We start from the raw sequence: 8,354 nt of genomic DNA on the forward strand, positions 1-8,354 counted from the left end.
GCGGGGGTGTGGTCTCCATTAGTTGGTAATTCAGGCCTGCAGGCCTCTCCACACTGATGCAGGGTCGATGGCTGACAACTAAAGCTAATGTTGAGCCCAGGGGCTAATTTGACATCCGTTTATCCAGTTTTAAAGGAACATTTGACATGTTGGCTTTTGAGCAAATCTATACAATTTTCCCCATTACATGTCTTCATTTACCCAGTGTCCTTAGTAAACTAATGAATATATGTAATTGCAGTGCTGTTTAGTTAAATTTCCTCTCCAAATAACTAAGCCATGGCAGTCAAAAGACCCTGGCACGGCCACTGGTGATGAAATTTAAATGGTAGCAGGATATATAACCTCCCTCTTGAAATTAGACACAACAGATGGAGCTTTTATTTCACATGTGCTGCATACTGACTTCACACCGCTGATTTACATACAGGCTGGAGGACAGTCTGGACTGCAGTCCGCGTCGACGTAAGGTGCTCACATCTACTGAGGCAGTGTAGCTGATGTATGTCTTTAACACCTCCCTGTCATCACATCCATCAGTTGGCTTTGGGTAAACTTGTATTGCTGGGTGAAGGCTGGGATCCAATTCAGTTCAGAGTTATAGCAGTGATTGATAAAGTGGTAGTATGATTCATCAGGGCCTAATTAATGAGATTTCTTTGTGATGACAGATATGTGTGGAGCCCTAACATGGGAGGTGAGCATGTCTGTCAGTAGCTACTGCATTACTGGCGAGAGAGGTGGCAGCAGTTTAGTACCAGGGCTTGTTGCAGGAGTGTTTATGAGGATTCAGGTCACTTAGCCCACATGAAGTCATAGACTCATAACGCAGTGTTCAATAAAAACTCCAGTAAATTCCTAGCAATGAAAGAACAATGTAATTTCAGGGAAAATGTGTCTTTTCCTTTACTGTGTACTTTATTTTACTCTGAATATATATGTATTAAGTTCCTACTGAAATAATTTATGTCCACATATCTTGAATTGCATGCTTGTGTAACATTTTTGCACAATTAACTGACCCTCTGCACACCAGCTAAGACAATTAGTCGTCATACTGTTTATTTAGGTAAACCTAGCTAACACATTAAGTCTAATACAGCAGTTTCTGCAACAAATCTTTCTTTGATAATGTTGAGTTTTTGTCGAAACTGTTTGAGAGAGATGTTGGTAGGCAAAATAACAGAAACACCTCTCTGTATAATACAGTCCAAAAGCAGAAACTACATCCTCCAAAATCACTTGAAAGTCAAATCTACACCTCTCTAAAACAGTGTGAACAAAAACTGGTCATTACAACCTTCATGAAGGAGGATTTATGGCAGAAACTGTTTTATTAGACGGAGTGCTTTAGCTTGGTGTACCTAATAAATGTCAGCCTCTTGAAATTAGAGCAGAATCAGACCCACTCCTTGCAATGTCAGAAAACAGCAGTTAATTCTGAAAAACAGGCCACTCGGAAAAACCCCGACTGCCCTTGTAGAGGGAGATATTTTCCTGGACAAAATATGGCTGTCATGACCTCACCACCTGTTTCTCATCTTGAGGACCAGCTTTGAATAGTCGTGGTAAAGCTGCCCTTTGTGTAAATTTAGAATGACAATCGGCTCCTGCCGCACACAGCAAGAGGCCTTGTTATCTGGCCAAAACAGGACGACATTACCTACTTATCCACCGACAGTAAACTTGAAACCATTTGTCTTGGGGCGTTTAGACATTCTGGGCGCTGCAGAGCATCATGGCTGCCAGTCAGATTTGGGAACTGGTCCAATCATGGTGCAAGACTTGGAGCAGCCACATGACATGCTAATGCAAAGTCGCCAGCTGTCAGTTAGACTTCAGTGCTTTCTATTTATATACCATCATTCAGTGGGTGATGTAAAGGCGCCCTGTTTTTCTGCTGCACAAGCCCCTTTTATCTGGTAGCGTTTTCTCACTCATGTCTGATCTGGGTATTTCGAGGATGTGAAAAATGGTTTTAACAAAGGAAGGAAAAAGTGGTGCCAAATTGAGGGTGTAGTCTTTCATAGGTGGTGGATTAGATATATGCTGCATGAAACACAAATGATTTAGGGGAGGTTTTAGCCATGTTCCAGCTACGATTAGGCACATTCGCACCAGAGTAAAAAAAAAAACAGCTTAGCTTACTGATTTCAGAGTGCAGTTAGCCGAGGGCCTATGTGAGGAATGAATGAGCATTTTAAAATGTTGCTGATCTCATCTTTTTCGCAATTACACCTGTGAGGACTGCTTTGCCAAGTTCAGATAATCAGCTGCAATCCCTTTGCCTTCAAGTGTAAATTAAACGTATCTGATAGTCTCAGCCCTTGAAGGGGGGGATTAGTTCCAGGTATCTGCTTTGAAACGGTAAATTCGTCTGGCTCTGTAAGCTTAAATAAAAAGCCCTTACGCTTTCTCTGAGTGCAGAATTGTGTAACAACACACCTCGTGGTGTTTTCGTGTCGTTTCCTCTTTGTGTGCTTCTCCGTCACCACATGCATTTACACCCCCCACCCCCCAGTCTCCTCGGGAATAACGTGAACTTTTTAAAGTCTGGTTGAGGTGTGCGCTAACCTCATTAATTCTCCTCTCTCTACCTTAATTAATCTTTGTCTGCTGCTGAAGTAATTACAGCTATCGAGCTGTCTGAGTGTCTACACACCACTGACACCACCTTCCCCCCTCGGTTGCAGCTGGGCCAGGATCTCCTTCCCACAGTCTCTGATGTCTGTCATACTGTAAGCACTAATTCAGCGTGGCATGACCGGGAGTAAAAGCGAGCTGAGGCTTTGTCCTTTTGAACTCGTATATTTTGTCGGCCTTTCAATGATTGTGGAGTGAAACATGATTCTGCTCCGCACCCGTCAGTGGCAGCAAAACGTCGACAATCTCCCAAAAGCGTTTCACTGTTTTCTTTGCTTTCAGTATTATTTTGATTCGGACTTTAAAATGTTGTCCCCAGAGTGAAAGCAGACGAAGGACACTGAGCCCTCATAGATTTAATACTGTAAAATTGTTTTGATGAAAAAAGCAAAAACAGAAAACAAAGTCATAGTAAAAGTAAAACAATCAGGAAATAGCTTTAGATAATCAGCACCCTGAATAAAAGCATCTGCTTTAAACAGTAATTTACAATGTAAAGTTCAGAAGCCTTCTCGCCTAATTAGCCTGATTTATCTGTTTAGGGGTGCAGGCTAATGCAAGGCTGATTTTCAAACGTTTCTAGTTTACCAGCAAGAGGTCTGCAGTCACATGTGGCCTCCCAGGAGATTTAAAAAGGTTCTGTTTCAGAAGAACTAAGCTCCCCTCCAGCTTTCCGTCTGCTGTCTAAGACTTTCATTTTGTTTTCATTCTCTGCTCTCTTTCTCTGCTCTCCCTCTTTCCTCTCATTAATTTTTCACCACTTGCTATTTTTCGAGCTCGTGGCTATGCGACATGTGCATGCAGATTATTGGGTAGCCAGCCAAACACGCCGACACACACACGCAGACAGACTACGTTCACGTATGTCATCGCATTGAGAGGGGTGGGGGGTTTGGGGGGGTATTGTGTGATCCTGTGTGCGGTGGCCATTAAATGAATGTTTGAGGTCTAGTTTAGAAACAGACAGATTCAATTCAATTTATTTTGTATAGCCCAATATCACAACAGAGTGTCTCATAGTGCTTTACAAAGTTCACTGAAATAAACAAGTGTAAGCGAACAAACAATCTAATAAAGAGTCCAGCAGTCGATGAGGCCAATGGATCAGTCCGGTGGATCTGTCCGAGGCATCACCTGCCCTTTATGACCCTCCTTCTTCGGGAAGGAAAAACTCAAAAAACCCAGTGGGAAAAGAGAAACCTCCGGGAGCACCACAGTGAAGGAGAGATCCAGCTCCCAAGGACGGACAGGCTGTAGCCTTGGACAGACGCACATCCATTGGCTGATGGAGAACCACATCAGCGGGACCAGGATCCATAGGAACCAGGGAACCACATCAGCGGGACCAGGACCAGGATCCACAGGATCCACAGGAACCTGAGAGATGAGAAAGCACAGAAACGCTCCGGGGAAGATAGCAAGTTAGAGGCAGACATTTGACTGACATGGGACATAACGATGGAGAGGAAGAGGAGGAGAGAGAATAGAGGAGCTCAGTGCACCATAGGAGTCCCCCGGCAGTCTGAGCCTATAGCAGCATAACTAGGGGCTGGTCTAAGGCCTGATCCAGCCCTTAAATATATGCTTTGTCAAAAAGGAAGGTTTTTAGTCTACTCTTAAATGTAGAGAGGGTGTCTGCCCCCCAGTACCCAAACTAGAAGGAGGTTCCACAGGAGAGGAGCCTGATAGCTGAAGGCTCTGCCTCCTGCACTACTTTTGGAGACTTTGGGAACCACCAGTAGACCTGCATTCTGGGAGCGCAGTGCTCTAGTGGGGTAGTACGGTACTATGAGCTCTTTAAGATATGATGGGGCCTGACCATTAAGAGCCTTGTAGGTGAGGAGAAGGATTTTAAACTCTGTTCTAGATTTTACTGGAAGCCAATGAAGAGAAGCCAGTACAGGAGAAATGTGGTCTCTTCTTTTAGTTCTCGTCAGAACACGAGCAGCAGCGTTCTGGACCAGCTGGAGAGTCTTTAAGGACTTATTGGGGCAGCCTGATAACAATGAGTTACAATAGTCCAACCTAGAAGTGACAAATGCATGGACCAATTTTTCTGCATCATCAGTGGATATGATGGGCCTGATTTTGGCAATATTACGTAGATGGAAAAAGGCAGTTCTAGAAATCTGTTTAATGTGGGAGTTAAAGGACAAATCCTGATCAAATAAGACTCCCAGATTCCTCACAGTGGCCAGATTAATGCCGTCCAGAACAGATGTGTTGATTACTCCTTCAATAAGTTTATGAGGGTGGTTTTTGCTTTATATTTTCTCACAATCAACAAAATTCTATGAAAAGACCAAAACACATGATGTGTCAGCACGTCTTTGAACACTTTTCCAACTTCCTTCCCTGTCTCTGGCACCGTGTGGCACACAACCCATTGGTCTCTCCAACAGAGACAGGGAGCGTCACAATCTGCACCACATGCTGATTAATTGATTGTGCAGAAAACGGTGAAAAATGCCTGTTTCCGACAGCCCCGTAGAATCTTGTGTTTTACTCAACCTACGTAACATTAACTAGTTGGCTCACAGCTCAACACAAAGTATTTCATGATATTGGCACCAACATCTCTAATAGGGTTGGTCGTTGTTCCTCGCTTCAAAACGGCAGAATTTAAAGAATCATTCCAGAGATTAGCAAGCAAGCTAATAACATCACTAATAAGTGAGGACTGTATTAATATATGAACCATATATTTATAATGACATAAATAAGCTGGAATGAGAAGGTGGAATGTGTTGTATTTTTGCTTGATTAGCTAAAATAATGATGTATTGGCTATTTTATTTTCACTGAAGAAATGTAACAAGGATATGTCACAGTGCATTTATTGGCACTGCTTCTAAATAACCACAAACAAATCTTTGGCACGTCTGTGCAGCAATTTCTTTTTACTTATTGGCCGATGCGGCTATATTGGCAATTAGCTAACATAAGCCAATATATCTGACAGCCAGATTTATACGTTGGGATCTACAACTAATCTTTTCAGTGCTAATTTGACTATAGAAGGACCGGTATTCATATCTACTGTATTCACTGTCACACAGAAGAATAAGGAGCGTATTAAGTGAGCAGTTTGACAAGACAGGAAACTGAATGAAGCCGGCTTACTGAGGAAGGTCTTTTCTGCCGTGTGTGTGCTTATGTGTGAGTGTGGTCTCTACCCGCTACGTGGGAACACCTGCCAACAGTAGCAGCCACACTCATTACAGGGCTCTCTCAGTTGCCAGGCTTCACACACAACTTCAACACACACACACACACACACACACACACAAATGTTGTCCTTCTGCTCTCTGACCATTAGATCTCCGACACCCCTTGAGTATCAGGTCGCGACAGTATTATTCCCCTGTGTCTTTTGACCCTGTTTTGCTGTTACATCCTCACCCCATGTGGGTGTTTGTGTGTGTGTGTGTGTGTGTGTGTTGCTCCTGACCTTGGCCAAACATTGGTTCCTGTTCCTGTCAGCTGTTGGCTCAGCTGCGCTCCACCTTTATTGCTTTCCCTTGCGGAGCCAGAGGGCCGAGAGCCAGAACTGGTTCCATGTTGGGCGGCTTTCCATTTCTCCTTAGCCGCCTCACCTTCCCTCACCCATCAGCCCAGATGGTTCGAGCCGATTTAGGAAACACAGCCATGGCTACGTCACACAGAGCAGGACTGAGAAATGTCAAAAATGTAGTCTCTGCTCTAGTTATTGCTGTGTGGACTAGTCAGGATGCCAGACAGGGGAATGAAGTGGAAACTGAAATGGAATGGGGCCCAGGAAGAGCAGATGCTGCGGTCACCTGTGCCTCACCCCGTCCAGTAGCTCACCCGACCAGACCAGCAGCACCCCACTGACATACCGCAGGAGGAAGGAGGGGAGGCTTACCTCTTCTTCATCTGTCCAGCTGGAAGGCATCAGTGAACCAGTAATGTTCAGATTGTTTTATCAGCTTTTTATTTTTATCTTTAAACATGACGCCCCCCCCCCCCCGCTGACTCAGATTCTCTGATTTTGTTTTGCTCTCAGTCCCATTAAAGCTTGTAGTTTGCTATGAGTGCTGGATGAGCGGTTATGAAAGCAGCAGTAAGTTGACATTTAGGTTCCACTTTCGCACCGAAAAAAAGGCTCATTGTCTTGCTCAAGGGCACTCCAACCAGCCCGCAGATGATGTGTTTGCCACATACTGGCTGTTTGTAGGGAAAGCTTCTGCTTACAAAACAGTTTCTCGAACCACTCGGCCACCCCACAATCACACATTACACAACATGCTTTTGAAGCGGACAATCACACTGTCTTGCTTGACAACCCATTTGTCCCCATTGTAATCCCACCGCCTCTTCAATCACACAGCCGCTGTCACTCATCCATGTGTTTCGGCTCAGATGCGTTCAAGAATTACGAGGCTGGAATCATCCAAAGCTTCACAGCAGCAGTTTTTAGGATGAAGCAAGGTGCTGCTCCCAACAGATAAACACGCACACACACACACATACATACACATACTACTCCAGATAGAGCTTTATGCTTTAATCTGGTTTTGTACCCGTGAACAAGATTTGTGGCAGGACGGAAAGTGCAGGCCACCTAAAGTTCAGCAGCAGTTTAAAAAGCCTCTCGAGGCCGAGTGGATTGACAGTCAGTTTTATCTTACCAGCATTATGGCTGCGATATGCATATTGTGCACTGATCGGATTATAAAGTCCCAAGATGCAATTCCTAATGTTTTACAGCATATGTCTTCCTCGGAAGAGCGGAACGAAACTTAAATTCGACATAAAGCCCAACCTCTTTAACCTCTGGATGGATGATGGATGGATGAAAACATGTTACATCTACAATCAGATGATCTTTAAGTCTCCAAACGCCGCAGTTATTATCAGAAGAGTATCAAAGGACGAGCCAATGATATGTCACATTGAGTCATTTGAAACAGACAGCAAATAGGAGCAGTGCCATTCCAAAATATGATTCTTATATTAAAAAACTGACCCTTCCATGCATGTGCAACTGGAAAAAATGGTTTATCATTTATCAGAATACTTGCCGATTCATTGACTAACTGCTCAGCTTTATAAAATGCCTTCATGTCTTTCAGCGTAGCTGTGTATATTCTATATTTTATGATAAAATATATCTTGGTGGTCACAAAGACCACTGTAACAGGCTGGCATTTAAAACAAATGAGTCAGTGCTGTAATCACAAGTAACAATCAGTGTTTAGTGGTAATTTAAGATGGCTGCTGATGGTTGTATTCAGCACTCCACTGATTTGACATCAAGCTCATGTCCGCGGAAGTGGCGCTGATCTGCTCGTGCTCCAGGTTTGCTTCTAAATGACCTGATCACTCGGCACGAGGATATAATCCTCATCATCAAACACATAGTTTGAAGAGTGCTTAATGTAATCAGATGTATGAATATGTGTAATGAGGTCCTGGATCTGAAGAGAAATGACGTGTGTTACAGAGTTAAAGAAGATGGCGTTTTATTTCTGTGGAACCTCTCATGTTAACAAGGAGTTGGCCTTTTAAAAATAGTGGATTTTCCATTTGGCAGTAAAACCTCATATTGTGCGCTTACCGTTGTGGGACATTTATTTCTAATTATTTAGAAAAACTCGAACTGATAAGAGCCAAGCTTCAGTTCATGGTGCCATGAGAGACTCTTATTGGTGCGACTCCACTGACTGTTGGCACACTGGCAGCTTTCA

The sequence above is a fragment of the Pempheris klunzingeri genome, chromosome 22 (genome assembly GCF_042242105.1).
Source record: "Pempheris klunzingeri isolate RE-2024b chromosome 22, fPemKlu1.hap1, whole genome shotgun sequence".
NCBI classification, from domain to species: Eukaryota; Metazoa; Chordata; class Actinopteri; order Acropomatiformes; family Pempheridae; genus Pempheris; species Pempheris klunzingeri.